We start from the raw sequence: 12,853 nt of genomic DNA on the forward strand, positions 1-12,853 counted from the left end.
TTAATCGTACTTTTAAACTTCGGGTTTCGGGTAGTAACCGGCGAACAAAGAGAACTACAGAATTCGACTGCTTTACGGCATATACGTCACTTCCACCACCACCCCCACTTCCTTAAAATCGGACTTGCGAGCCAAATGTTATAGTCATGGCCGAAGCAGCACAGAAAAACAAGAAAGCAAAGGTTTTATCGGAGCAAAGCAAAAAGAGAAAAAGAGAAAGTGATCGCGTTAAAGGCAGAACGAGGATCAACATTGCAGAGCTGCCAACTCTCACGCATTGGCCGTGAGACACCCGCATTTGATTGGTTTCACACGCTCACACGCCACACCCCCGGTTTCTCACGCTAAATTGTCAACCCGGTCGGTCAAATCCCTGAAAGATGAGTTTATCTATAGATCTCTACCTGTTGAGCCACTCGTGATCGACAAGTTATACCGCAAATTAGTTCAAATCTCCCGGAATCTAGAGCGAGCGCGCACGCGAGACAGAGACTGTGCTGCAACGCGCGCGGACGGCAGAGAGAGAAAGCGAGCGAGAGACCTTGCGTGTGCAGGGAGCATCGAACCCCCCATCGAAAAAAGAATGCCTCTCTCTAACCTCTCTAATTCGCTAGAGTAGTAGCGAATTATCAATCTGGTAGCTTGTAAACGATATTCTAGTTTTTGATGGTTAGCTATCGCTAGTATTCTCGTTCTGATTTGAACTTTGCAATCGATGAAATGCAAATAGCAAATGTTTGACCTAAAAAGTGTAGTCTACTCAACATGTACAAAGAAAGGAGGAAGATTATTAATAAAATCATATTTTAGGATACCTAACATGTCTGTAATATTTGTTTATTTGTCTTGCCTCAAGCTATAATGCAAATCGATTTGTAAAATTTGCAGATTCATTTATGGTAGCTTGATATTATAATATTGACGATATATGGTTATTATCAACCACTCAAACATTGCATTGAAGTATCATATAGATTCAGTAAAACGGTAACCAATAGACTAGGCTACTATAATGACGCTGGCTTGTAAACGCGATCATTTGTCGTTATAAAAAAAATAAAACACATGAAATTATATTCATATGACATGCTGAAATATATGCCACTGTACCTGGGATGAAGACATTTCACACACGCGGGAACACCTGCATGTGACCTCCTCCTACAGTGTTCAGGGCTATCATGGTTGTCAACAAATGCACGTGCATGTAGGATGACAGTTTACGACAGTAGTAGAGGACAATACTGTTTCCCAACTGTAGGGGGAGCCCTTGCCATTAATGTCACAGTTCTGCAAGAGATAGGACCCAGATGCAAATGAGAAGACAAGGGGGTTTTATTAACAAAACTGAAGACTTGATACTTGATACAGCAGGGAGAGTGAATCATGAACCACTAGGCAGCCCGATCTCATGAACGTGCGTATCTATAAAACGAATGTTATTTCTCGTGCCATTTATACGCCAAAAATAGTTTTTGCGTCTATATGATACGTAGTTTTCCCGTGCATATGATATGCACTTTATGGCGTGTAATACGCACGCACTCCCCACCCCCCTAAACCTACCCAAGGGGTTTTCAGTGCGTAGCATATGCACGCAAAAAAAACATTTTTGGCGTATAAATGGCACGAGAAATGACATTCGTGGTATAGATACGCACTTTCATGAGACTGTGTTGGTATAGGGCAGGGCAGACGACAGGCAGGAAGGATGACCACTGAGATTGTCAGTAAGTTGGCGATGACGTGAGTGCAATAGAGGCGGCTCCAAAGGAAGGACCAGGCAGGGACACAAGGAACTGGTAGCTTGAAAAAAAATGGAATTGCAAAAGAAAAGCAAGACTTCCACTTAACAGGGAAAATAAGAACTGAAGAAAATAACCAACAAAAAAACTTAAACAAAAGAGAACCCAAACCCAAGGTTATAATGCACAACAGCTAAACCTAAGCAAAACATGACAAGAGAAAAACAAAATAGCAACAAGGATACTCTGATACTGGAAATAAGATTTGTTTTTGTTTTTTTTAACTAGAGCAAGTGCTAAGATAACTTCAAGGGCACAAACTGGAAACCACCACAAAGTACACACACAACAAACCAGCAAAGACATGAGGGAAAAAGACACAATATAAAGGGACCAGAGCACATGAGGATCAGGTGATCACAATTAGTGAAACAAGGACTAAACAAGGGGGTGTGGTAAAGGGAAACAAGGAGGCGGGAAATGAGGAGCACATGGCAAAAATAAACAAAGACAGAGCCATGTGCTTAAACACAAGACAGACATATACACATGAAACAAAGACAACACAGACAAGGCTGCCAGGGCAGAACCCTGACAATTAATACTTGGGATAACATGCCCACGTCTCCTTTGATTAAAAATAATGGCTAGTGCGGTGGCTGGGATATAAGTAAACCTACCAACATCCATTGACATGATTTTTGGAATGACTTATCGCGAGAGGAAAAACAATTTCCAAAAAAGTCACATAACCTTGGGTAATGGAAACGCTGTCATTTCGCAATATTTTTTTGTTGACCTTTAGAAAATATTGCGAAAGTTTTGCGCAAATCTGTAATGGAAGCGCGGATACTGAGAACCAACCTAAAAGACCATGAAACACTAAACTGAAACAAGCTACATTATTATCCCCCCATCCCAAAAAGGCACATCCTCGCACCATAACAGTCCATGGGAGAGTGGAAGGAGGAGACAATGGACTGAGTAGCTAGGGAGGAGCAGTGCCAAGATGAAGGCCCATGGCAGAACTGATGTAGGGAGGGGCCAGGGTGGGGCAAGGAGCTTGTGCAGACTTGCAGGATCAAGGTGGAGAAGGGGGCTGGGCAGACTGGGGCAGAGCCAGTGAGAGTGAGGACAATGGTGAAGCCGAATGGAATGAAGAGGCTGGTGGAGCCAAAGGGGTGGAGGGACGAGGTGGAGCTGAGGAAGCGTGGAGCCAAGGTGGAACCGATGATTCAACAGGACGAGTCCAGAGGCTTGAGGTGGAGCTAGGGAGTCGACACACCAGGACGGAGCTGGAGACCTGAAAGCCCAAGGTGGATCCGAGCTGCTAGGTGGAGCCAGCGAAGGTGGAGCTGAAAGCCTGAAGGGAGCCAACGGAGACGAACCCGAAGAACTACATGACATTGGCAGAGGAGGAGGGAGTGTGAGGCTGGGTGGGACCATTAGAGAATGACGAAGACTTGGTGCTGGGCGACGAGACAGACTGAAGGTTGGATGGGACCAGTGAAGGAGGGAGGACTTCAGACAGGACTGGGACATCCAGACAGCCGGATGGGACTGGCAGAGGAGGAAGGCGGCCCAAGGGTGGAGACAAGGATGGAAGCTGTCTTGGTGTCATTCAAATCAATTAGCCACTCCTGGCAGTCCAACTCCACCTAAACTCCCACTGGGATGGACATGCCTGGTCAGACTTGGGAGCAGGCTCGGGCTCCAGGGCGGACAATGCCTCTTGCAGAGGTATGTGGTGTGTATTGGCTCTGGGTGTAAGATCAACATCATGAGGGTGGGAGTGGACTCCAAAAACAATCCATCAAGGTGTGATCATCCCAAGATGTAAAATGGCAATAGCCCAGGAACTCCTCCTCATATTCCTCTGTATCCCAGGCATTCTAGAAAAAAAAGCACAATAAGTTCTTTGGCCCGAGAGAAACTGCTGCTATATCCTTTATTTAGGGTCCCTTCTTCTGTCACAGAAGGTTACAGCACTAAACTGAAACAAGACTGCACATTACAATATCACAATAATATATGGGTGTGTAAAAAAATTATTAATGGGGTCCGCAGTCTCTATTAATAGTTGTAGGGGGGAAAAAACCCCACAAATGTAATATACAGACTATTTCACAGACACGGAAAACAAAACATAATACACAGTTATACAATAGTTATTCTCAGTTATACACAGTACACAGCTGCTAATGGAGGTCTTGCTACTAACTACCTCAAATAACAGCCCATTCTCATCCCTAGGCGTCATGAAACTGACGCCTTGGGAATCATTTTGACCATGCTTCAATATTCGACGCTTTAGGCACCCTTTAGCGTCAGTTACATGACGCGATCCTAGGGCGTCATCTTACTGACGCTTTACCTTTAACGTCAGTTAGATGACGCTATCTAATCCTAACCCTACCCCAGACCTAAACCTACCCGCGTCATCTAACTGACGCTTAGGTAAAGCGTCAGTAAGATGAAGCCCTAGGATCGCGTCATGTAACTGACGCTAAAGGATGCCTAAAGCGTCGAATATTGAAGCATGGTCAAAATTGTCATTTTAGTGACGCCTTGGGGTGAGAATGCGTTGCAAATAAACCTCTCTTTCAAATATTTGTCAGGAACCTTCCAAACATTGGCAAACCTAGTCAATATGCCATCCTTAAAAGTGTTCGTAGTGTCAACCTGGTATTTTGGTTCCAGATGGACTGATAAAAGTGCAGTTGCATCAAGTCAGCCAATCAGAATGGAGCTTGCCAGATCAAGAAAGTTTAGAGTTTTTTTTTTTCAATATGTATCAGACAGTCAATGGACTGTGAGCGGTCTGTGAACTTGCCGTCTGAGGCTGAGAATAGGCTTTTTGATAAGCACACATGCATATGATGAACTCTCCTAGGTGGATATTTAGTTGGAGAGAGGGAGGTAGAAGAAAGTGGAGTGAGGAATCATTGTTATGAGTCATTGGCTCTTTTCTGATTATACCTGGCCATCTGCTAACACCTTTTATCCTCTCTTTGCCATTTCATCTGGTCAGAATCTCGGGAAGTATACTACTTCTGTCATTTCGTATCACATTGATGTAGACTGATATCTCTTTAAAGTCCTTCATCTATGTTTTTCTTTAGCTGCACTCTGAAGCGTTCTTTCTTTACAAAAAAAAGGAGAGAAACAGACTGGAATATCATACTGATCTTGTTAGTGATACAGACTCGCTTATGCATACCGAATCATTTTGCACCTGGCCTAGATTTGGGGGTTTTTCTCCACATTTTTCCCTTCACTTGCCTGAAAGAGGTTATTTACTGAGTTCATGTTCACTTTAATTTTCATTGCTGACCAAATACCACATTTTTCACGCAAATGTTACCTCTAATAACTTACTCTTCCCCAAGACATTCCAAACTCAAGCAAGTTTCTTTATTCAGTGGAACAAAAAAGTATACGCTCTTGTTGCTCCTTTCCATAAAATGAAAGTGACCAAAACTTTTTTGGACACTACAAAAAAGTGTCTAAAAGTTTCCAAAAATTACATTAAAAAATGTAAAAGTGGTCCATACAACTGAAGCCATGGGAAAACTTAAGAGCCATATGAAAAAGGAACAAACCCTTTTTTTAAGGGTAGGAAAACTTTATGCACACAAATATTATAATAATATTGAACAGTTCTCAAAATGGCAACTCAATCCTCATTGGCTTACCTGCATCTGCTACTCCACAAGTGGATCCATTTGCTATATCTATATCTAAATGCTATAGCTTAATACAAATTCATAATTATGGACTGATTATGTATGTGGAAAATGGAGATGATATGAAGAGGCATTGCTTTAGAAAGTACCAAAGTACAAAGAACATAAATGTAAAAGTCTGGAATTTATTAACATTATGAGTGGAATGTGTAGGGCGTGTTGTAAAGGAATTTTAATGTATCATGTGTCGTCATGGCATACATGGGGATATTTATGTCCCTAATACAATTAGGCCCCTTTTTTCACTTAATACCTTTACCATTTCAAACAGAACAAGGGCATGTCCTATTTCACATGTACAAATATGTCCTTTTTTTTCTTTTTCTTTTTTACAAAAACTGTTACTTTTAATTTTTGTATCTAATAATAATACTAATATATTCAACAAAAAAAAAAAAAAAAAAGTTACTTTAATCTAAATACAGGTTACAAAGTACCTTTGTATGTATGCATATATTTAATTTAAAAAATATATTCTTAGATGGCCTGTGTCAGACATGGGAGGGAAATTCTGCCAAATGTCTCATGCGGCTAAAGCCTTTTCATTCTTTATCGTTCAATTTTACAAAAGTGACCTGAAAAATTGTCCAATTCTACTTGTCGGGGAGTATTAGTCTGAAAAAGAGAGCTTTAGTCCTGACTCCTTGCAGATGTGGTCATTGTGGATATCAAAGAAACGACTTATTCAGAAAGGACCAAGATTTAGAAAGAACTTGAATTTCATGTTTAAAGAAGAAAAATATATTAAAGGTAAACTCCATGGAGGAATAAGACAAGTAGTATAAAAGGCTGAAGGTATGAGTGTCAGTAGCAGAGAGGTTTGCAGGCAGATCATTAATCACTTTCTGAAGGCAAAATGCATTTCTCACGGTGTACCCATAATTTAAAGTGAATATGGATTGAAAAGTATCTGCTTCAACAAAGGCAGCAATTGTTCAGTTAAGACAGAGCAGCAATCCTGAAGAAAAATGTATCACTGAGACACAAGCAGACTACAAAGCTTACAGCCTTGATCTATCTATCTATCTATCTATCTATCTATCTATCTATCTATCTATCTATCTATCTATCTATCTATCTATCTATCTATCTATCTATCTATCTATCTATCTATCTATCTATCTATCTATCTATCTATCTATCTATCTATCTTTCTAGTTTCTGTGCATCTATAAGTCTCCATCAGTTCATCTTCTTGCTTGTGCCATACTTTGCCAGATATTGGCAAGCTCAGCTCATTAAAGGAATTAATTATTGAAACATTCTGTGTGTGTGTGTGTGTGTGTGTTAGACTATATATTTGTCTATACTTTATCCAGTGCTTCATTCACTAACCTTCAAACTGACAGGTTCTGCAGAAATGAGGAGAAACAGCACGGCCGGGAACCATGCACATACAAAACCAGAGGCAAACTAATTACGCTCGGTATAATTAGCAAGCATGTGGCTGTCCGCCAGCTCAGCTCGCTGTAAAGAGAAACTCTGCCTCTGTTCAAGACTTAAAGGGAAAAGTCCATATTGTATTTACAATCATGGGAACTGCTGCTAGCCTTGACTCAGTTGGACCTGGCTGAGCATTTATTAGTCTCTGTGTCCAAATGTCACACACTGTTTGTGTGTGTGTGTGTGTGTGTGCGCGCTAGACACAATTTAGTTCATTAATTAGAAGTACAATCAATAAAGGCAACTTCATGATTTGTCGATTTAGAAATTCTTCTTGGCCTCAACAGCAGGTTCAGGTTTATTGGGAATTCATACGCAGAATGTTAATGAACTAGCTGCCTATTGGAAAGATCCATATGAAATGCACTTGATATTTTGGTGTATTTACAGTGTTTAATGCAGCTCAGAGGTGGAAGGAATGCATTTACACTGCAGTTACAATTTCATAAATAATGTTATGAGATTAATGTTTTTTTCATTATTGATTAATGATTAATGTTTAATGATTAATGTAGTTTTTCTCAGTCGCTATGGTACATTTCTCAGATCAGAATTTAAATTCTCAAAACCTGTTCAATCTTCACATCATTGTGTCACTTGTAAAAAAGCAGTTTCTCATTTCTTTGAACAAGTTGCAAATGCTTTGGTACATCCATGCAAATGATTACGTACAATTCTCAGCTGTTTCCTACATTATCAATTGCTTATGTCATGTTGATCAAAATGTATTATAATGGGTCTCTGTTGAATAGTCTCACCCATCACAACATTTAGGCATTAGTTCATAGCATACGTCTTTACATGCAAAATGGTTGAACAAGTTGTCATAATATGCACAGTTTTCCCTAAAGAGATTGTCCTTCGTTCACATTTCTACTTTTTTTTTGTGCCATGTAGTGCTGTCTTTTCCTTTCTGTATGGCAATGACATGGTCTGTCAACAAATTACAGTACAAACAGTAAAAGCGTAAATGTGAATCTTGTCCAGTCTCTTGCAATCAAACTCCCACATACACTAAGGTATAACCTACAATTTACAATAATTGTCATAAAATTTAGCTTTAGTTCACTTTAGCCATAGTTTACATCAGAACATCCCTCCAGGGTACACTGTTATATTGACAACATGACTAATTTGTCCGTCTTATCCGTACACAATGACACAAGGACTTGTCATTCTGATGGCACTGACATGTTCATTGACACAGATATGTACTTTTGAGAGATGAACTAAGGATTTTGAGCAATACACTGGCTTTTGGGCGTACACGCGCGAGAGATCACTTCCGGAGCTTTCCGGCGCTTGCCGGAAAAGACCGAAGCGTCCGCGCCCTCAGATCACTTGGACGTGGCTGTGTTTACAAGAGGTAAAAATGATATAAATACTGTATGAAACCGCTCGTTTCGTGTCTTAGGCCATCAATGTGTACTTACATTTACGAGTCATTAAATCATGTTTAATTTGGACTTCTCTGTGCATGCTCTTTGAGGTGGTGACCATAGACCTGCATTATATGACTGACAGACAAGAACGGTTTGACCTAAAAATATCAAAATTGAAACTACTGCGGAAACAAAGACACCTACATCTTGGATGCCCTTGAGGTAAGCTAAGCTAAAACATACCAAAAATTAATTTCAAAGTGAACTATCCCTTTAAAGGGGTCCTATTATGCCCTTTTGCAAAGTCTTTGTTGTTTTGGGGGTAATATGTTTTCATGCTTGATTGTTAAAAAAAATGCTTTATTTTTCACATATTTTACATTATTACAGCTCCCCTCTTCCCAGTCTGGTTGAACATGTTGTTTTCGATGAAGCCCCTCCTTCCGAAATACGTAATGAGCTGTGATTGGTTAGCTGTCCCAGTGTGATTGGCAGTGCTTTAGCGCGTGTTTGGGAAATTTAACGCCTCTTTATAATCGCGAGCTCTACTCAGATGTAAATTTTAACGATGGCGTTAATAAGTTGTGATCCATAAACAACAAATTGTCCCGACAAAATGGGAATGGATACGTCTTTCAGGAGAATCTTTTGTGCGTATAGCCTGCATTGTTCTCTCTTCTGGAAGCAGTTCTCTGTAAAATGTGCAACACACAGACAAACGTTGGTTGAGAAAAGGGCCCTAAAGATTAATATAAAGATTAATAAAACGTTACACTCACTTCAGTTCTTCTGGAGGTGCAGCAGGAACACAAATTATTCAGGAGCAGCTTCTTAGCAAAACAGAACACCACAATCGCTTAGACGCCATTCTGCTCATAGACAGTGCTCCAGCATGTCAACAATGACCACGCTGGTCCGCGCGGACTATGATTGACAGCTCACTCACGAGCGAGGGCGGGTCTGTGTTGAAACGCTGCTGTCAATCAACAATCGTGGGAGGGGCGTCCGACCGTGTGACGTCACACGGTCGAACGGCTTGATTTGAGGCAGGGGAAAACATAGAAGGAGATTTAAAAAACAAAACAATGGATGGATTTTTATCATTTTATGATGGTTGTGTACAGGCACTGCCAACACACATTTCAGTACAATCAACTTGTAAAAGTGCATGTACCATTATATGACCCCTTTAAGGAAGGAGCTAATAAGCAGGAGTCACTGGATCTTGTCTATATGGAGTCACAACAGGACACAAACTCGTATGTTAAAATGGCATTTAATGAATAGCTTATTTGAACAAAATATTATGTAAGAAATCAATTAAGCAGCTTACAGTACATGTATAGCACAAACATCTTCCTGCAGTAACCTTGATGTAAGTGTTTGTTTAGGGCAAAATAGGGACAATGCACTACACATCATGGTTACTGGATTGGGTTTTATTGAGATCAGTTGTGCAAAGAACCCTAGAATTTAACTGATTTTAATGTTTAAAGAGAGCCGAACCTACAGTATTAAGCTTTTTACAGTATTAGCTTTCTTTAGAGTGCAATGTTGCTGTTTGAGCATGAAACCAAGGTCATGAAAAGAAAATCCACACCAAATGGAGTTATTCTTTATTTAGGGTATGCATTGAACACACACCCTCAGCCTGACTGAGTGGCAGAAGATTAGTGAAATCATAAATTCGTGGGTTTGCTTCATTTACTGCAAGTTTTTTTTTTTCATGCTCAAATGGGGTCCCCAAAGACAATATGAGGGTTAAAATGATGTATCTTTCGAATCTTGTATCTTGCAGCAGGTCACACGGAACGAATTGCGAAATGTTATCCTTTCATATTAAGTAATGAGTAGGCTATGCGTTTAATAAATGCAACTGAAAACATAATGGCATTGTTATGACAATTGAATACAATAGAACCAAAATATTAAAGCTATGATTTGTTAAAGCACATTGTCTAAGGTTGTTCGTAAATAATTTACATTTTAGTGCCGTCAATACATCAGTATTGTACATTTCAGTGTCTTATCGAAACGTAAGAAAATGTACGTGTGGTACATTACACATAAAAATACATACAAAAACTCATGATATCGCGTGGGAAAAACGTGTTTTTTGAACATTCAAGCATGAAAACCTATTCTAGTAGACCCCAAAATCTAAATCAAGACTTTGTAAAAGGGCATTATATGGCTCCTTTAATACAATTAAAAGTCTATGCAATATCCTAACATCAGGATCTTTGAGATTTTTTTAAGATATAAGGAGAAGATATAAGGTTCAACCTAAGGAATATCTTGATGACATATAACCCGTCCTATTTGTCTGTGTAGATATGTTTTCTCTTGCTGGGAAAAGGATCGCAGGGTCATTTGAGCCGAAACACTCTCAGCTCAGAATAATAAACCGGAGGAAGAGGGCCCTCAGGGTAGCCAAAGAAAACAGCTCTCTGTTATGGATGAGTCTTGAATGCATGAAGAAGTGTGCATGATGAATGTTAGGCGCAAGAGTGAAAGGGCGAGCAAAGTTCAGCGACTCGAGGTACTGTGAGCTCAAACTTTTTATGTGTTAATGTATGCCACTATGTTACGAATCTGTGCATGAATTTTTAAAAGAAGAGTTTTATGTCTTATGTCAAAAGGTTATTCTTTTCATTCATTGATATGTGTACTTATTTCTCCAACAGGAAATATTGGAACTGTAGTGTCTCACTCTCAACACGACCGCAGTTTACACTGGACTGAACACAAAAATTCCTAAAAATCAGACAGTAGAGAAAGAGGGATAGTGAATGAGAGATTACAGCTAAATATTTTGTCAATAGCCGACAGGTAAGGTTGAACTCTTTACTGTGATCAAGCTATTTGGAGAAAACATCTCTGATTTGCCCAGAAGTGAGTGATTCATTTCGGGAGAGTGACATCTTTTATATTGCATTCTGTCACAGTTTGAGACACTAATAAATCCTGTCAGTCCCTGTAGCGTTCTTATGCCATAAAAACATACTTGACACGAGTACACAGACACAAATACTTGGCCAAGCACATTGCAAATGGACAGTTGTACATTCTTCCACATCTGTGGTTGTAACAAACCTCAAAGGGCAATAGAGTCTTCACATGCCATGGACCCTTTTCACATTTCTGGGGTTTCTGCGGAGGGCTTTTCACACTTGCAATAGTTAACCCTTGGTGTAACGCAGTTCAGATGTTATGAGAAGAAGGCAGAAGAAGAAGGAACCGGCAAACAATCAGCAAGTTTAATAACATAAAATAAAACAAATACAAAACAAAAGTAAAAGACAGCAGCCCCTCATGGACGACTGCTGGACATATAATAATACAAAAAAACACAACATATGTTCAGGCCTGTTCCTCTCTCGATCTTCACAGTCGGCGTTCCTCCTTTATGCTTCCGCTCCTCCATGAGAGATACGAGACTGGTGCGTCTCACAGATGTCGTTTATCATTAATCACGCCACCGGCCTCGCGCCGTTCTCTCACGTCCCTCGACCTGGTCCTGCTCGCCACACTGGGTCATTCTAAACCCCATGAACTGAATCCTTGGTTATCTTGTTTCACGTTGCTCCACGGGTTATCTTGCACACACGTGCTGTGTTCCAGTCCACTTTTAGACACGTACTTGCGAACTTCCCTAAGCACTTCCCCTCGCGGGAATCCCTGCCGCCATTTTGAAGTGCGTTCCACTGAAGTGGACGAGGGAAGTTTATATGGACAGACCCTCGCTCCCTCGATTTTGACAGAGGGAGCGAGTCTACTTCATATGTACTTTAGGCAGCTCCATATACCACAATGCAACACGATTGTGACGTCACCGCAGATCTCGTCTAATCACTACCACCACAAACAACATATATTAATTAGGATTTTTATTTATTTAAAACAACCCAAACCAGGGCTGTAGTACTCGAGTCCGGTCTTGGACTCGAGTCTGGACTCGAGACCGTTTTTCTATGGTCTCGGACTTGTCTCGGACTCGCTGGTATTCGGACTCGGACTTGTCTCGGTCTCGGCCACTGGTCTTGCCAAATATGGCTTTTGGTCTCGACCGAGTCCAGGTGTCTTTTTTTATGTTCCCAGTAACGTATTATTGTAGTATGCACCCGCAGACTTCCACAGAAACCTCCGCAGATTACCGCAGATTGTAGTGCCCGTCATTGACGAGTACGACCTGCGCGTGTGTGATTTCTTTTCTACTATTTGCTACTGCAATACCGGTGCATAGCTGAAATAACAGATCTGTCTATTCACTGCTGATCATAATATGAAATTGCTATATGGACTAGTCACTGTGAATATTAAAGACTGCTATCAAATCTGATTTTTCAGCGCCGCAGGTTCATGTACTACACATACTCAAGTACACGTTTATCTTCAGCATTTCATCGTCAGATACACTCAGAAATCCGTCAAAATAAAAGTTCGGTTTAACGTGAAGAAATTACCACAGATATATTTTACTGGAGTGAAGCTATATTGTCATTTAGTTGCTCAAATGCTCAGTAGGCTACTAGTA

Source organism: Rhinichthys klamathensis, unplaced genomic scaffold, assembly GCF_029890125.1.
Source record: "Rhinichthys klamathensis goyatoka isolate OS25496 unplaced genomic scaffold, OSU_Roscu_1.1 h1tg000645l_1, whole genome shotgun sequence".
NCBI lineage: Eukaryota > Metazoa > Chordata > Actinopteri > Cypriniformes > Leuciscidae > Rhinichthys > Rhinichthys klamathensis.